Source organism: Callithrix jacchus, chromosome 1 (assembly GCF_049354715.1).
Source record: "Callithrix jacchus isolate 240 chromosome 1, calJac240_pri, whole genome shotgun sequence".
Taxonomy (NCBI): Eukaryota; Metazoa; Chordata; class Mammalia; order Primates; family Cebidae; genus Callithrix; species Callithrix jacchus.
The window spans coordinates 172,159,574-172,177,238 of NC_133502.1; the positions used below are offsets into that span (position 1 = coordinate 172,159,574).

A 17,665-nucleotide genomic window follows, 5' to 3' on the forward strand; every position below is an offset into this window, starting at 1 on the left:
ATGTCTCCTGCAGTCTTGTAAAGGGGACTGAACCTCAGTCTATCCAATCTCACTGTCAACTAGCAAGAAACATAGGGGACAGGGGAACATGGTGAGCTGCACCAGGATTATGCCACCAGCAAAACTCACCCACTGGGAAATCTCCACAGGCTTGGGTTCATCAACAAATAAACTATAAGTAAATGAAAGGGGTGAAGGAGGAACCCGTAAGTTGAAAGAGAATTAAAAGTTATATCTTTTTAAAACAGAAAAACTCACATATAGTTTCTAGGCATATACATTTGGGTAATAAAACTATTTTTTTAAAAATGCAAGGAAGTGATTACCATGAAAGTCAAGATAGTGGTTACTTATGGAGGAAAGGAAAGAGTTGGGATCAAAGGGAATTCTAGGATCGGTAGGAAAGTTCTGTTTCTTGTTTTAGAAAGTATTGGTCTTATAAAAATTCATTACATCATCCATTTGATTAAGGCAGTTTCTTTATCTGCTTTATTTAAAAGCAAATAGATTTTTAAAGAAAGGTATAATGGTACGTATCTAGTGGGAAATAATATAAAGATTGAATGCCAACATTTCTTTTAAACAGTGTCAACATGATGAGGATTATTACTATATTTTCCACTAAAATACATACACTTTGAGAAAGAAAATCTAGTATCTACTCAACTGTTTCCTCACAGGACAAAATATAGAGAAAACTCAGCTATAAATTAAATGGTTCCTTTGGCATATTTTAAAAACTAATATTAAGCTCTTATCAAGAGCCAGGTACCGTGCCGTATTACCTAAGTTAATCTTCACGCCAATCCTATGAGGCAGATTGCATTTGGTCTCCTCATTTTACAAATGACAAAGCTGAAGCCAAGGAGTTAAGTAACTTGCCCACAATTACGTATATAGAAAAGTGGTACTTGGAAGCCAGGTCTAGCTGACTCCTATAAGCGCATTCCATCTCCTTTCTTCAGTGCCTGCCACTGGGCCTGGTACAGAGTAGGTGCCAGCATTTAAAAAAAAAATAGAATTAGACTGTCATGCTGAGTCCTAAAGATCAGTAAACAGATATTAAGATGACATAAGCTACTCCCTGGAGCACCACTTTTTGGAAAAAGAGAAAAAAGAAGTGATGAGTTCCTTTGAGCCCAGCAGTCACAGAGACCCTCCTCTAGGACAGACTGGTCTCCTCAGCACTAGGGCTCGAGTCCAAGCTGGCAAGATGCTTTCTGCATCAAGATTAAATGCGTCTGGGAAACCAGAGAGACGAATGAAACAGCTACATGCTGCTGACAGCAGGGAGTACAGGCAAAAATGTTTTCTGTACCCCAGGAATGCAAAGTCACCACCCTGACACATTGAATTATCAGCTTTATACTAAGAAGCAAGATGCTAGAGGAGTTCATGTTTCCTCCCTAGATGCTGGAAACCATCACCAAAGAGGATCAGAAGCAGCATGGGACCAGTGGAAAAACCGTGAGTTTTAGAGGCAGACAGACCTGCCTCTACTCTGACTCTTTCTTCTTGGCACCTACCTCCCCCAGGAGCTCTCTCTATCCTCTTCCTTAGCTTTCTTTCTCTGCATAACACTTATTACCATCAGACATAGTATATGTTGATTTTCATCTTTGTTGACTATCTGTGTCTTCCTAAGGCAGAAGAGATTTGAGGACTGGGACTTAATTTTGTTCACTGCTACAACTCCAAGCATCTAGAACTGTGCCTGGTTTAGTAGGGTCTCAGTAAACACTTGAGCAAAGTTGTTGGATTAAGTTATTTAATTCTCTGGGCTTTAAGTTTCTTATTTAGCAAGTTGGGGATAATACTGTGTACATTTAACCAAGAAAATATACATAAAGGGCAAGAAGTAGGAGTTCAATAAGTACCGGGCTTTTCCCTCCTCTACCTCTTATGCATAAACACTTATCAACCAAGGATAAAACTAATCAACTTGGGATAAAATTTTCCCGTCAGAAAATAGATAATGACCTTTTAAGCTGTCAGCTGACTTGCTCAAGACAACCTCAAAACCTCCAGACCATTTTTATTGTGAAGATGAGAGTGAACACGCCTCACAGTAGGAATATGAGCAAAGAAAGTCTCAAGCAACTGGCTTATGAATAATGCCAGTGAGCTGTGACTGATGGAAACAGGGTTGAGTGGAGACCTGCCAGGTCACATCACCAACAGGGACCAGCAAGCCAAACATAAATAATCTCCAGTTAAAGGCTTTCCAAAAATCCTGCCACGCCTCCATGGAATGTGACTGCTGGTGAATTGGGCATTCATTGGATAAAAAGTTTGCTGTGGAGGGCAGGAAAGATGCACGGAGGACAAGTACTTCCCCATCTGCCATTGCATTTAATTCTGAAAACAGTGTTATAAGGATGGCATTTTTATCCTACTTAACAAATGAGAAACCTGCAGTTCAGGGAGGAGGGAAGACTTCCCAAAGTTCTGCAGCTCTTAAGTAAGTAGCTTTCCTGGAGTCTCAACCTTCTTTAGCCTGTACCAAACTACAGTGCACACACAGTGCCTCTCCAACACTCAAATATTCCATCAAACACTTCGCAAGCTTTCCTCTACCTGTGTGCCCTAGAAAAAGAATATATTAAGAAATTAGACATCTACTAGATAATAATTGCTAGCTAATAAAACTTCAACAAATTTGCTGAAGTTTGAATGCTAGTCAATCAACATATGTGAATTTCTGACATTCCTGTTAGCTCCAGGCTAAGCCCATAAAGTTTTAAATACCTCGTTCTTATTTCATTATAAAACAGAAACCAGCCAGACACATGTCAAGGAAAGTCTGTGAAGGTATCGTTTAAGTAGAGATTCTCTTGCCTATTTTATAGTTGAGGTAATAGGGCTCAGAAAGGTATAGTAACTTGCATAGAATCACACAGCTTAGACAAGGCAGAGTCCAGGTTAGCATCAAGTCTAACTTCAAGTCAAGGGGCCTTTCACTTCACTATGCTATTTATTTGCCTGGAGAAGGGATTGGGGGTAGGTCACCAAATAGTCTTACTGTCTGGGATCTGGCAGTTCAGGTTCTCAGCCTGCTTGACCTCAGACTCACCCTCACTTTCCTGCTGTACTCTCTACAGATGAGAGGGTGACCTTTGCACACTGAGTTCCCCAGGCTCCCAGATCAGCTGGTTTCCGCTTGGTTTGGCCCATGCAAGGCACCAGTAAGAGATTAGGAGGAGGAGAATGGAAGGGAAAAGCTTGAGTATCTCTTCACGCTCTCTCTGCTTGGGTGGGCTGTCTAGCTATGGTTCACCTTCTCCCTGACTCAAGCACCCACTGCACAGACCCACAGGGACCAGCTGTGGTCAAGCGACCCTGGCCTCTGGCCTCAGGAACACCACCTCTGCTGTCACTAATCTCTGCATTGCCTCCCTGTCTTCTTTTGAATCTCAACTCCTCCATCTTGTGTGTAATCACTTCCTTGCATTACTTCCCCTCTGTTGTAAACATCTAAAGTTGTCTCTCTTGTCCTGCTTAGATCCTGACTGACACACTGATTAAGTTGCTGGACCTAGAGGACCAAGTAGCAGCCTGTGGTGCTGAGCTGGGAAAGCCGAATGATGGCTCGGCTCTGTGTCTCAAGACCACCTGTTGGCCCAAAACCTCTGTCTGGCCAGACAAGAAATGCTTTGGAAAAAGAATGTGCTTTTCCGTTTTTGAGATTCACAGCCACGGAACTGGTAAAATGAACACAGCTGGTATCCTAATTCCACGGTCTTAGAGCAAGAAAAATTAACCATCAACCATTAGCTCTGGCAGTGCTTCCTAAACTGTTGTGAGGAGTACTAGGTGCAAGGAATGCTAATAGGTATTTTGTGGAAAGGGCCTTCTGAAAAATGCTGGGTCAAACAAAGTGAACTTGATTTCTTTACAGCTGGACTTAAGTAGTGTACACTGTTAATATATTTTAAAAGTTATAGTAGGTATAAAATGCAACAATTCCAAATTTTATGGGATCAGAAAATATACCAACATCTTTAAATCTAATATTTCAATGAACAGGGTTCTGGAAATGCTGGCTTATGATATTAGTGCTGAATCCTGCAGCGGCCAACATGGTCTCCCAGGGCCTGGAAACTGACCTCTCCTCTGCTTGATCCTCAGCCATACCCCTTATGTCTGTGCTCCAGCCACAGGAGCACTCACAGTACCCAACCATGCCACATGCCTTCAAGGCTGCTTGCCTCTGCTCGTGCTACTTCTTGCCCCCTGCTCCTGGGGAGCTCCTATTCCTCCTGTAAGGCCTCATTCCAGACACATCCATCCCTGGGAAGCTTCCCCTCAGCAACCAGTCTGCAGTGATTAGCCCCACATTTAAATGTCTACCAGCCTGTCTATTACATTTAAATGTCTGCTACAGCGCCCACCCCTTCCTGCAGCTCTCTGCTTCCTTTCCTCCTCTGCCTTTCACCGTCTTTAACAGCGGCCAGGTCTTATTTGTCAGTGTGTGCCAAGTCAGTGCCTTGGCCCCGTCTGCAGTGAGAACCACAATTGCAAGATTTCAAATGCCTGTTCCATGTTCTGCTAACAAGGCTTGATTATAACATACTTACAATTCACTATAAATCAAAGTTCCATTGTTAATACAATCACTGATAAATAAACCTTATATGAATGTGGCTACTTTTATTATGATGTCAATAATTTGCTTTTGTAAAATCCTAACATCAACTGAAAAACCACCGTCAAGAAATATGGATTAACACCTGCTGTGAGAAAGCTAACCACTAGGTGTCAGCCCAGGAAAAGAGGAGGAAGGGCTCCACTTCCCAGCATTTTAGGTTTTCATCCAATTATCACTACAACTATCAAATATTTAAACAACAAAATATTAGGCAATTAGAATTATCTATTAAAGGAAATGTTCTAAAAAAGACATATAAAAATTTGACATTTCACCCTTGCAAAATAGTTTATGAATGGTGTTATAGTTTAACCTGTATTTGTCAAGAAACACTTGTATAGATTAGAGAAATTGACTCCTAAGAGGCAACCAGCTCAGTTGTCTTCTGAAATGCCCTCAATAGCATGTAATATGAACGATACGGTAATCACCGCTGTGGAGTATGGTCAGAGAAAAGAGCATGGTCACCAGAACCAGCAACATGGAGGGGCCAATCCAGGCGCTGCCAGTTCTTAAAAAGTGACATAATCTTTCCTAGCCCCAGTTTCTCATCAACAAAATGGGGCTGTACCATGCTCTCGGTAGGGGGACTGTAAAAAGGGAAATATATAAAAAGAGCATAGCATATAACAAATGTTGTTCTTTTCTTTAAGACTTCAGGTCTTAATGATTTATTTAGCAAAGGTGTTTCATAGCTCCCAAACAACGAAGGGCATTATAGTTAATAACTATGATAATTTCATTCACTCAGATCCTACTGAGCACCTTCTATGTGTCAGGCTCTGTGTCAAGGATACATGAGTAAGGACACTCCACTGCCTTCTAGAGAAGGCTTCAATTTTTTTGTGGAAGGGTAGTGTAAGACTGAATGTGATGTAGTCATATATTTCAGAGAATGTAACCACACCCAACAGAAAATCAGTGTAGATATATATCCAAGAACTGGGGACAGGAGGAAATCAACACAACTGTATCCTCTAATGATCATAGATATCATAATGTTATATAGAGAACAAATCCACCATCCCTCCATCTTGTGTTACTGAGCCTCAACTGTGTGCTGGGGCATAAGAATAAGATCTCCTGTTCTTAAGCTCATAGTTTAGCTATGCATATGAAGTCACTTAGCACCATTTTCAGGCTGCAAATTGTCAAATGTTATCATTGCTTGAAAATGGATCAGAAAGATTTCCTTTTTAGAGTCTCACTGAAAAAGTAAAAGAACCTAAAGTGACAACATCTGACTTTAAAACACCAGTAGCAGGAACCATTTCTCTTTGCCACTGCTTCCACAAAGATAAGAGTATTTAAAAATGCCATAGTCACTTCAGCTTAATCCATGAGTATAGTCCTCTCTTGTGTGTTTCTAACTAGAAGAGAATATTTACTGGACATGACAGTTCTGGAGGGGATGATCCTCCCTAACCCTAAATACCTGTGTTTAGCCACCATGCAGCTGCTGGGCTGTGCCTTCGCTTTACACTTACACATTTGTGATACGGTGTTTGTGTGGCTTATTCCTCTGAGGTTCTACAATAAATTTGCAGCTGATATGTTTTATAACTAAGTATCTATATTATGCAACACTGAAACAGGACCACCAGCCTTTCTAATGTATAGCATGGGGACACAGATATCAGTCATTCATTTGTTCATCCAGTCAGTCAACAAACATTTAATGAGCACCTACTAATATCAGATTATGTGAGGGACATCAACGTGTATAAAACATGGCCCCATGCTTTAAAGGAACAAAGTAAGAAAGGAGCCAGGGTTATTAAATGAGATCAAGTTAAAGCCTAGAATTCCTCCAGGATGGTGTATGATATACTAGCTGTGTTTTATTTTTCAAGCATTTCAGAACATATGGGAATTTCGTTTTGATCATATTCAGTGATGCTCTTTGAAATCATTCAGTTGAGATTGATCACAGTGTTTAAGTGGCTCTCCTGCCAGTTCCCGTCTTCTCTCACTTAGAGAGCTACTTTTTACTTGGGGAATCTACTTCTAGGACAATGGTTCCCAGTTCATTGATCATTTATTGTGAAACTCCAAGGTAACAGGACTCTCAAACTGGGTTCTGAGCAACATCAGTGTTCCTGTGACATGGACAGTGGAGATTTGTTGCCAATATTGAACAATGGTCATCTTTTCTCAAGAGGCAACAAATGTTTTGATGAAATAAGCCTCAATTAGATTTTTCTCTAATGAATTTTAAAAACTAATTTTTTAAGTGACTCTAATTTTCAACCCTTGGTACCTACCACCCCTATTTGTCTGTAAGTGCTGGTGAGCAATAAAATGAATGAGTAAATAACAAATAAATACTCAAGAAAATAATTAAAGATGTGATTTATTTCAAATCCCTTATGTACCATTTGAGATAAAAAACCATACTTCCACAATTAGTTCAAAAGGAAGGATTACATGGGCCAGAACTTCAGTGTGTTTTGCACGGCTCCAGGTTCTTGGGCACTTGCTGGACAAGTATGGACACCATTATTCTAGAATGTGGCAGTCTCATCTTCTTTCTCTTCCTCCTTTACTTTGTCACCCAGGGATGGTCACTATCATTTAGCTAACATCAACTCTCAGCAAGGCACTATGTTGGTGTTTGAAGCATATTATCGCTATTTTTCTCAACAGTCTACTAGGTAGCCATTATTTATGTTTTATAAATGAGAAAAGTGAGGCTCAGGGTGGTAAAGTGACTTCCAGAGTCATCTTCTAGATGATAGAGTCAGAATTAAAACCCAGGTGATTCCAAAAGACATACTCTTTCCATCACATTTGGTGGCCTCCTTAGCCACTTAGAGCCACAAAGCTATAGTGATGGTCCCCAGAGTCCTGGGGCAGAAGCACCTCCCCTCATCCTTGATTCATTCCCAGGACATGATCTTCAGATGACCATTAAAATGGGGAAAAAAAATTAACTAGTAAGTTACCAGCCCCTTCTGCAGTCCACTTTACACTCCCCATCAATGTATCTGCTTCCCTCGGGCCTGTAGGTTTTGGCTGTAATTCCCTAGGCATTTGTCTAAAGTATATTGGAAAGTAAAACAAATCTTTCACAAACTTTTCCTACAGATACTCTTGAGTCCATATTTATGCTTCCCAGAGACACCACTACTCACTTACCAAAAGCATGGGCTCTGTGTGAAAAACAGTTTGGATGGAGGTTCCTCAAAAAGTTAAACATAGAATTACCAGATGACCCACAATTGCACTCCTAGGTATATAACCAAACAACTTGCAAGCAGGTCTTCAAACTGTTCCTTATACACACATTCACAGCAGCATTATTCATGACAACCAAAACACAGAAACAACCCAGGTGTCTATGAACAGATGAGTGGATAAACAAAATATGGTATATACAGATAGTGGAATATTATGCAGTCTTAAAGAGGGCTGAAGTTCTGACACAATGCTATAACATGCATGAACCTGGTAAACATGATGCTACCGAAATAAGCCAGACAAAGGACAAATACTGAATGATTCCACTTCCATGAACTATCTTAGAATAGGCAAACTCATAGAGACAGAAAGTAGACTAGAGGTTACTAACGGCTGGGGGAAAGGGAAATGAGAAGTTATTGCCTGATGGCTACAGATGTTCTGTTAGGAGTGATGAAAAATTTTGCAAATAGATGGTGGTGATGTTTGCACAACATTGTGAATGCCATTAATGCCACTGAACTGTATACTTAACATTTGGGCCGGGCGCGGTGGCTCACACCTGTAATCCCAGCACTTTGGGAGGCTGAGGCAGGTGGATCACGAGGTCAAGAGATCGAGACCATCCTGGTCAACATGGTGAAACCCCGTCTCTACTAAAAATACAAAAAATTAGCTGGGCATGATGGCGCATGCCTGTAATCCCAGCTACTCAGGAGGCTCAGGCAGGAGAATTGCCTGAACCCAGGAGGCGGAGGTTGCGGTGAGCCGAGATCGTGCCACTGCACTCCACCATGGGTAACAACAGGGAAACTGCGTCTCAATTAAAAAAAAAAATAGCACATTTTATGTTGTATGTATTTTTTAACCACATTTTTCCCCCTTAAGGCATGGGCTCTTTAGACAGACCTGGGTGTGATGGGGTGAGTCCCAGCTCTACCACTCCCAACCTGTGTGGAGGACCACAGAGCCTTGCACAGACACACAGCTGCACACACACTAGTCCCTTCCAGGCGTCACGCAGTTTCCTCTTTCCCCTGGTTTCCTCGCTTCCTTATCTCTCATCTTGCTGTACTGTACCCAGTGTCTTAAGGTTCCTCAAACCTATTTTTAGCACAAGATGAAGGCAGAGACAAATTAGTCACATCCCTTATGTGTGTTCTGGGAATCCTCTGCTCATCTGCGTGGAGGGCAGGGAGTGCACACCCTCCCACCCATCAAGGATTCTTGATTCTTTTTCCATCTTGAGCCACTTTGAGGCTGAGTCAACCAAAATCTGCTTCCCTGCAATGCTGTAACAAGTTGGCCCCCACAGTCAGGCTACTGCTCACAGACTCAGTTCTCCCACTCAGAAGGCTTTGAAATAGAGCATTTCAAAGCTTTACTCACAAAGACAGTTAGTGGAGTATTTCTTATAATATCAAAAGATTGGAAACAATGTAAATATCCAACATGGGAGAGTGGCTCTGGAAATTATGGTAGTTACACTTGATGGAATATTCTGCAGCTACGTAAAAATGCATATGATATCTTGTTAAATGGGGGGAAAACTAACTTTTAACTGAGATTTGGTTGCAGCTAATGTAAACCCTTTGCATAATGAAAAAATTAAGAGTAAATACAAAAGGCATCAGCAGGACTATGGTGCTGTTTTGATTTTACTACTTTAAAAATATTTTTCTATTTTCCATTATACCAAAAACAAATCAGAAAACAGTTTTTTGTTGTTTTCTTTTTTTTTCAAAAACAACATGAGATCAACAGGGTTACTCAAGCAGGACACAGATTTTTGTGGTGTTTTTCCAATCTGCTCCAACACAACCTGGTGCATTCATCCTTGAAAGCCAGGCTATCAATCTGCTTTTATCTTAACTTCTGCATCCTCAAGGGGTTTTAGGTGGATAACTATGACACAGCAGAATCACATGCAAAATCATGGGCTATAAGGTGGATAATGCCAGTGTACCCACAGCTGTATCTGGAAGTTGGCCTCTTGGGATGAATTAAGCAAGTGGGACCACAGTGAGTTGGCCACTGCTTGTTTAAACAGTTTGTTTACTGCCCCCACCCGGAACTCGCTCCCTGCAGGCAGTAGCTCTGTTCCCTTTATCCTGGGGGAAGCCCAGCTAGCAGGTTGGCCCAGAGAGGGCCACACAATCTAGTTGAATAAACAGCTCCCATAGTGCTCCATCTACACTGGCCTTTCCACAGACACTGGCACAGACAACACATGTTGTCTGTGGCACTTTCCACAGACAACGCATCTTCAAACGCCAATACCCATGGGTTTTGCTCTTTAACCTAACATTTACCAAGGACCTGCAGGGGGCCAGATACGGTGAGAGGCACCCTCAGAGGCACTGTCATACAGCATGAACTATGAAATAAGAAACTCTAAGCAGAAAAGCGGATGAAATGAAAGCACACACATCTATCTGCAAAAGTTCTTTAAAACTGAGACCACTGTGTGTGAAATGTGTTTCAAAGGGGGTGGATTACCTTATTCAGATTTCATGATGATATAATTTTAAACGAAGGGGTGAGGTAAAAGATTCTTTAAAAAATTCTTCTGTTCTCTCTAGGAAGGAGAAAGGGGAACATTCAAGGCAAATTCTAGAACCATACTGCTGTACATATCCTCCAAAAGTTGCAATCTTCTACTATGTAGAGAAAGGGCCCATGGCCTAGCAATTAAACTCATTTGTCTTTTATCCCCTTCTTGCCAAAAAGAACCCCAGCCCTAACTAGTTAATCCCTAACACACACTGCTACTCCCAGAGTTGCCTGGCAACTGCTAGGAGGCGTGTCAGAGAGCAAGAAAGGCCTAAATAAATGAGCTGGAGCCTGGGCTGCCGCTTGACATGGATAAAGGGGGTTTCTCTGGATGGGGGTGCCTGGCTGCTTATGGCTCTGTCATTTAAGTTGAGAAGGACAAGTTGGTTTGGCGGTTATTGTTAAATATCTTGGGCTATGCATCTGATTTTCTCCAGGTGACTGAAAAATGGGTCACATGCCCTTGTGATTTGCAGACACCCTCCCCTCTATCAGGAAGCAGCAACCTCTGAAGCCCAAAGCCAGGACAGGAGCAATGTGTATGCACCAAGCAGAGGCCAAGGGCAGCCCCCCTGCCTCAAATGCTTCCCTGTTCCCTAATTTCCTTCACCCTTTCTCTCATCTATTATTCCAAAATCCACTCACTGATACCTACACATGGTGCCAAGACCTGTGCCTGGCACTGGAAATGCAGAGTTACTAACACAGAACATGTGGAGACTAGAACAAAGCCAGGTGGAAGGACGTGGTGGAAGGAACCTGGTGTGGAGTCTGTCTGCTGGCTCCTCTGCTTCCTAGGAATCACTTCGGCCTCCACTCTAACCCCTGTGTGTAAAGGACTGGTGAGGGCCAGGATGGGGAATTACTGAGAGCACTGATGGGAAGCAATTCAGAGTTGAACCAAGCTCTGACCTTGTGGGAGGCCACTAAGGAGGTGAAGTTGGCAGTGGCTGGACACCCCTGGTTCTCAGTTTCTAACCCTGAGAGAGTTCTTTGGAATAATTCACCCGGCCCTGAAGACACACCACCAGGGAGCCAACACAGGCCCTCCCCACCCTGGGCCGGGCACCCAGCCTCCCCAGCAGACCCCAGAAGGCACAGATGGGTAGGAGCAGCGCAGCTCCCGGCACAGGGCTGGGCCTCAGCAAGCAGCCCCCTTCCTCCTTCCTTCTGGACCCAGTAAACAAAACAAAGCTCAGGAGTCCCCTGGCCAGCCGCATTCTGAATTTTTTTCCATTAGGAAAGAAAGAGAGAAGAAAAAAAAAAAAAAAAAAAAAGGCCAAGGTGTTAAAAATCTCAAGAAAGCTCTGAGCCAAGGAAAGGGTCTTCTCTCTGCTTCTCAGGCCAAAGCTCGATCCCCCAACAGGCTCCAGGCTGGCAGGGGCCTCCTCAGAGGGAGGAGATGGGTGAGGGCCAGGGCCATGCCCATCTTCCTATGGCTGTCAGGACAAGCACTGTGCTGGTCTTAATTAAGCCTCACTACACTACTGCAAGAAGGGATTACACATCCGCTGTATGGAAGGGGAACTGAGGATCGGAGAGGCGAGTAACTGTTCAGGGTCCTGGCAGGCAGAAGCAGAGCAGAGAGGAGCCCACTTAGGCCCATGAGTTTCCTGTTTCCAACAAAATGCAACACTGTGACTCTGCAGTAACCTAACAGCCATGACCCCACCTCTACCTCCCCCACCTGTGTAGGCAGGACCCCAGCACCCGGCGTGGTGAGCACTGCTGAGGAAACACTAGGAAGCAGTGAGCACAGTGAGCCATAGGGGCTGGGAGTGCTGCAGCTGGGCTGCCCTGCATGGGTCCCGCATACCTGGCTTTCTACCCTGCATGCTCACTCTGCCCTCAGCCCACTATTGTTCTCAGGCTCTGAGCTGCTACCTGCTAAGGGGCCTTCCCTGCAGACATCCCCCTGTGTCTGGTCACCAGCCTTCTCTCACCTTATATGCCAAAGGCCTTAAATGGGCTCACATCCGTTGACCTAGTAAATCCATGTCAAGGAATCTGCCTAAGAAAATAATTCAGACCAAGCATGAAGATTTATATAAAGATGTTTAGCACAGCGAGGTTTAAAATCATGAAATACTACTGACAATCAAAAAGACCAGCATGCTGGGCATGGTGTCTCATGCCTGTAATCCCAGCACTTTCGGAGTCTGAGGCTGGAGGATCACTTGAGCCCAGGAGTTGGAAACCAGCTGGGCAACATAGCAAGACCCTGTCTTCAGAAAAATAAAAAATAAATTAGCTGAGTTCAGTGGCATGCACCTGTAGTCCCAGCTACCTGGGAGGCTGATGTGGAAGGATAACTTCAGCCCAGGAGGTTGAGGCTGCCATAAGCCATGATTGTCCCACTCCAGCCTAGGCAACAGAGAGAGATCCTGTCTTAAAAAAAAATGATAATAATAAAATAGTAAAATAATTTTTTTTAAAGACCATCACTAGGAAAACATGGTGGGCCTTGGCTCTGACTTCAGATCATAGGAACTGGAGAGAAATCTCTGAGGGGACCTGGACATTAGCCTTTTCAATAGTTCCCCCCCATCCCCACCCCATGATTCTGATCCCCGGTCAGGGTTGAGAACCATGAGGGTCACCTGGTAGGCTCTGCTCAGCCACTGTCAATCATGTCTAAGAAGAGTTTCTACGTGGTATTAAAAATTCTTACACAAACTAAAAGGCAAAAAAAATTTATTAATAATTGGGATAAGGGATTGCTTTCTCAGGCATATCTCATCTGCCTACAGAAAGTTAAAAAACCAAAACCCAAAAATGGAAAAACAAAAGAAACAAAAAAATTCTAGCACCTGGATGGAAACCTGCCACCGCGTATCTTACCTCCTGATGACAGGATTATGGGTGGTGCTTTCTCATTTCTAGTCCTGTTACTTTAAACATTTTTTTTTTAACAAAGAGTAGGGTTTTTTTTTTTGAGACTGAGTCTTAACTCTGTCACCAGGCTGGAGCACAGTGGTGTGATCTCTGCTCACTGCAACCTCTGCCTCCCAGGTTCAAGCGATTCTCCTGCCTCAGCCTCCTGAGTAACTGGGATTACAGGTGTGGGCAACCATCCCCAGCTACTTTTTGTATTTTTAGTAGAGACCGGGTTTCACCATGTTGTCCAAGATGGTCTCAATCTCCTGACTTCATGATCAGCCAACCTCAGCCTCCTAAAATGCTGAGATTAAAGGTATGAACCACCACGCCTGGCCTGCAAAGAGCAGGTGCTATTTTTATAACCAGAGAAACAACTAAAAGACAAGTGACCACGGGGAGGGCCTCAGCACCGTGTTGCCTATACCCTGGCAGGCTCACTCAAGGCACCACCCTCCCACCAACCCCACATGCAGCCAATGCCCCCTCCTATTTCTTGGGCTCACATTTACTTTGGAGTCACTATTTTAAAATAATCCCCTAAACATTTATTTATTTATTTATTTTTTGAGACGGAGTTTCGCTCTTGTTACCCAGGCTGGAGTGCAATGGCGTGATCTTGACTTACTGCAACCTCCGCCTCCTGGGTTCAGGCAATTCTCCTGCCTCAGCCTCCTTAGTAGCTGGGATTACAGGCACGCGCCACCATGCCCAGCTAATTTTTTGTATTTTTAGTAGAGACGGGGTTTTACCATGTTGACCAGGATGGTCTCGATCTCTTGACCTCGTGATCCACCCGTCTCAGCCTCCCAAAGAACTTTTTTTTTTAAGAGACAGGGTTTCACTCTATTGCTCAGGCGGGAGTGCAGTGGCACAGTCCTGGCTTATTGTAGCCTCAAACTTCTGGGCTGAAGTGATCCTCCTGTCTCAGCCTCCCAAGTAGCTGGGACCACAGGCATGTGATACCACACCTGGCTTTCTTATTTTTTGTAGAGATGAGGTCTCCCTGTGTTGTCCAAGCTGGTCTTGAATGTTCCACCATGCCTGGCTGCCCCAAGCAATCTTACATGGGGAATGTTATCTCATGTTTTAGAAGAGGAGAATTTGCCAAAATTAAATCTATAGTTTAAAAACCATCAGAGAGATCCAAGATGGCCGTCTAGTAGCAGCTCAGGGTTGCAGCTCCCAGTGAAGGCACAGGGAGTGAGTGGACGCCAGACTTCCAGATGAATTTTTGTTGTCTACGGACCAGGAGATTCCCAACGGAGGAGCCCCATGGGTTGCCAGCGTGACTCTTGGCCAGCGCAGTGGTTCTCAGTGTGGAGTATGCGGGACTGGGTGCCCTTTTAGTTGGTGTTTGGAGCTCCAAGAAGGCAGAGTCACCCACTCAGCTGATTGAGAGGGAAACTGAAGCTGGGAGCCAGACCGGGAGATTCCCAGGCAGAAAAGTGCCATGAATCTCAGCACTGCTGTTTCAGCCGGCACGGTTGCCATGCAGGAAACCGTATAGATCCCGGCACCTTTTCGGCGGGTGACTGGGGCACTTGGGAGAGAATTGACCATTCAATCAGGAAAAGAAAAAAAAGGGGGCTCCGAGGCGGGGAGCCAGGTGATTGGGCTCAGCTGGTCCCAACCCCACAAAAAAACAGCAACTGGAAACGCTGATGCTTGAGAGTTTCACAGCAAGCATAGCTGAACCTGGGAAGGTCCAGCTCTGTGGGGGAGGCGCATCCGCTGAAGGAAAACTAAGAAACAGAAATAACATTACCACCAACAACCTGGACATCCACTCAGAGACCCAATCTGAAAGTCAGCAATTACAAAGATGACAGGTGGATAAATCCACAAAGATGGGAAGAAACCAGCACAAATAAGGCTGAAAACATCCAAAATCAGAATACCTCTCCTCCTCCAGGGCATCACAGTTCCTCATCAGCAAGGGAACAAGGTCTGATGGAGAATGAGTGTGATGAATTGTCAGAATCAGGCTTCAGAAGGTGGATAATAAGAAACTTCTGTGAGCTAAATGAACATGTTCTAACCCAATGCAAAGAAACTAAGAACCTTGAAAAAAGGTTTGACGAATGCTAACGAGAATAGACAATTCAGAGGGGAATGTAAGTGAATTAATGGAGCTGAAAAACATAAAACGAGAACTTCACGAAGTATGCACAAGTTTTAACAGTCAAATTGATCAGGCAGAAGAAAGGATATCAGAGGTTGAAGACCAACTCAATGAAATAAAACGAGAAGACAAGATTAGAGAAAAAAGGATAAAAAGGAATGAGCAAAGTCTCCAAGAAATATGGGACTATGTGAAAAGACCTAATCTATGTTTGATAGGTGTACCTGAATGTGACAAAGAGAATAAATCCAAGTTGGAAAATATTCTTCAGGATATTATTCAGGAAAACTTTCCCAACCTAGCAAGGCAGGACAATATTCAACTCCAGGTAATACAGAGAACACCACAAAGATATTCCTCAAGAAGAGCAACCCCAAGGCACATAATCGTCAGATTCACCAGGGTTGAAATGAAGGAGAAAATGCTAAGGGCAGCTAGAGAGAAAGGTCGGGTTACCAACAAAGGGGCGCCTATCAGACTCACAGTAGATCTCTCAGCAGAAACCCTACAAGCCAGAATAGAGTGGGGGCCAATATTCAACATCCTTAAAGAAAAGAACTTTCAACCCAGAATTTCATATCCAGCCAAACTAAGCTTTATAAGTGAAGGAAAAATAAAGTCTTTTGTGAACAAGTAAGTACTCAGAGATTTCATCACCACCAGGCCTGCTTTACAAGAGCTTCTGAAAGAAGCATTACACATAGAAAGGAACAACCAGTATCAGCCTTTCCAAAAATATACCAAAAGATAAAGAGCATCAACATAATGAAGTATATACATCAACTAATGGACAAAACAGCCAGCTAGCATCAAATAGCAGTATTAAACTCACATATATTATTATTTATCCTAAATTTAAATCGACTAAATTTCCCAATCAAAAGACACAGACAGGCAAATTGGATAAGAAGCCAAAACCCATCGGTATGCTGCATCCAGACCCATCTCACATGCAAGGATACACAAAGACTCAAAACAAAGGGATGGAGGAAGATTTACCAACCAAATGGAGAGCAAAAATAAATAAATAAAAAGCAGGAGTTTCAACTCTCGCCTTTGATAAAATAGACTTTAAAGCAACAAAGATCAAAAGAGGCAAAGAAGGACATTACATAATGGTAAAAGGATCAATGCAACAAGAAGAGCTAATGACCCTAAATATATACGCACCCAATACAGGAGCACCCAGATACATAAGACAAGTTCTTAATGACTTATAAAGAGACTTAGACTCCCACATAATAACAGTGGGAGACTTTAACGTCACATTGTCAATATTAGACAGATCAATGAGACAGAAAATTAACAAGGATATCCAGGACTTGAACTCAGACCCGGAACAAGTAAACTTAATAAACATTTATAGAACTCTCCACCCCAAATACACAAAACATACATTTTTCTCAGTACCACATCACACCTACTCTAAAAGTGACTACATAATTGGAAGTAAATCACTCCTCAGTAATTGCATAGCATTTCACAGGTTTAAATGAAATATTGGTTGGCTGCTTGTTTGTTATTTTCCTCTCTTATCCCTTCCTGTCTCCATTGTTAAGCACAGTTATTGGCATAAAAGAGGTTTTCAATACCCATTTTTAGACGGCATTCTAGCCTGGGCAATAAAGCAAGACTCCTGTTCTCTCTCCCTCTTTCCCTTCCTCTTTCTTTCTTTTATTCTTTTTTTCTCTTTCTAAAAAAAAATTATCTTCTTCTATCCTAATAATAAGCTTACACACACACACACACACACACACACACACACACACACACAATCTAGGTGACATGGTAATGACCTTGGCTTGAAGTCTGGTTGGAAAATTCCAGGCCTTCTGTTTCCTTCTTCAGCTTACAGAAGAAAGCCACTGCGGTACAGATGAATGAGATTGAAAGCCTGACAGGTCTGCCATATTTCATTGATTCTAAGATGAAAATTACTTCCCATTATAACATTTCTGAAATGTGGATGTGTCTTTTGGTAGCATCCTTCAATTATAATTGGCACCACTCTTTTCCCTTTCTTAATGGTACATAAACTAATAGTACATCTTCTAATGACTGAATGGCAGCTTACATTCAAGGACAAGTGCCATGTCTCCATCTAAACCCATCATGTTATCTCGTAGGTGACAGTTTTAATGGCTATGTAATATCCTATCGTAAGATGGACTTTAATTTATTTCACCAGTTACCTAATATGGATATTTAGTATACTCCAGTGTTTTAGCATTAGGAATGCTGCTACTGTGAAGACCTTGGCATTAAGCATTCCCTTTTGCTAT

General features: G+C 42.9%; 1 protein-coding gene and 1 long non-coding RNA gene across 25 annotated transcripts in view; one reads left to right on the forward strand and one right to left on the reverse strand.

Annotated features, from left to right (window-relative positions):
- DENND1A (DENN domain containing 1A) overlaps nt 1-17,665 on the reverse strand; it is a 553,495-nt gene that overhangs the window by 150,744 nt on the left and 385,086 nt on the right. The window lies entirely within an intron of this gene.
- LOC144582962 (uncharacterized) lies at nt 1,252-6,985 on the forward strand. The gene is made up of 2 exons (XR_013536619.1): nt 1,252-1,467; nt 3,503-6,985. It is a non-coding gene; the product is annotated as an uncharacterized LOC144582962 (long non-coding RNA).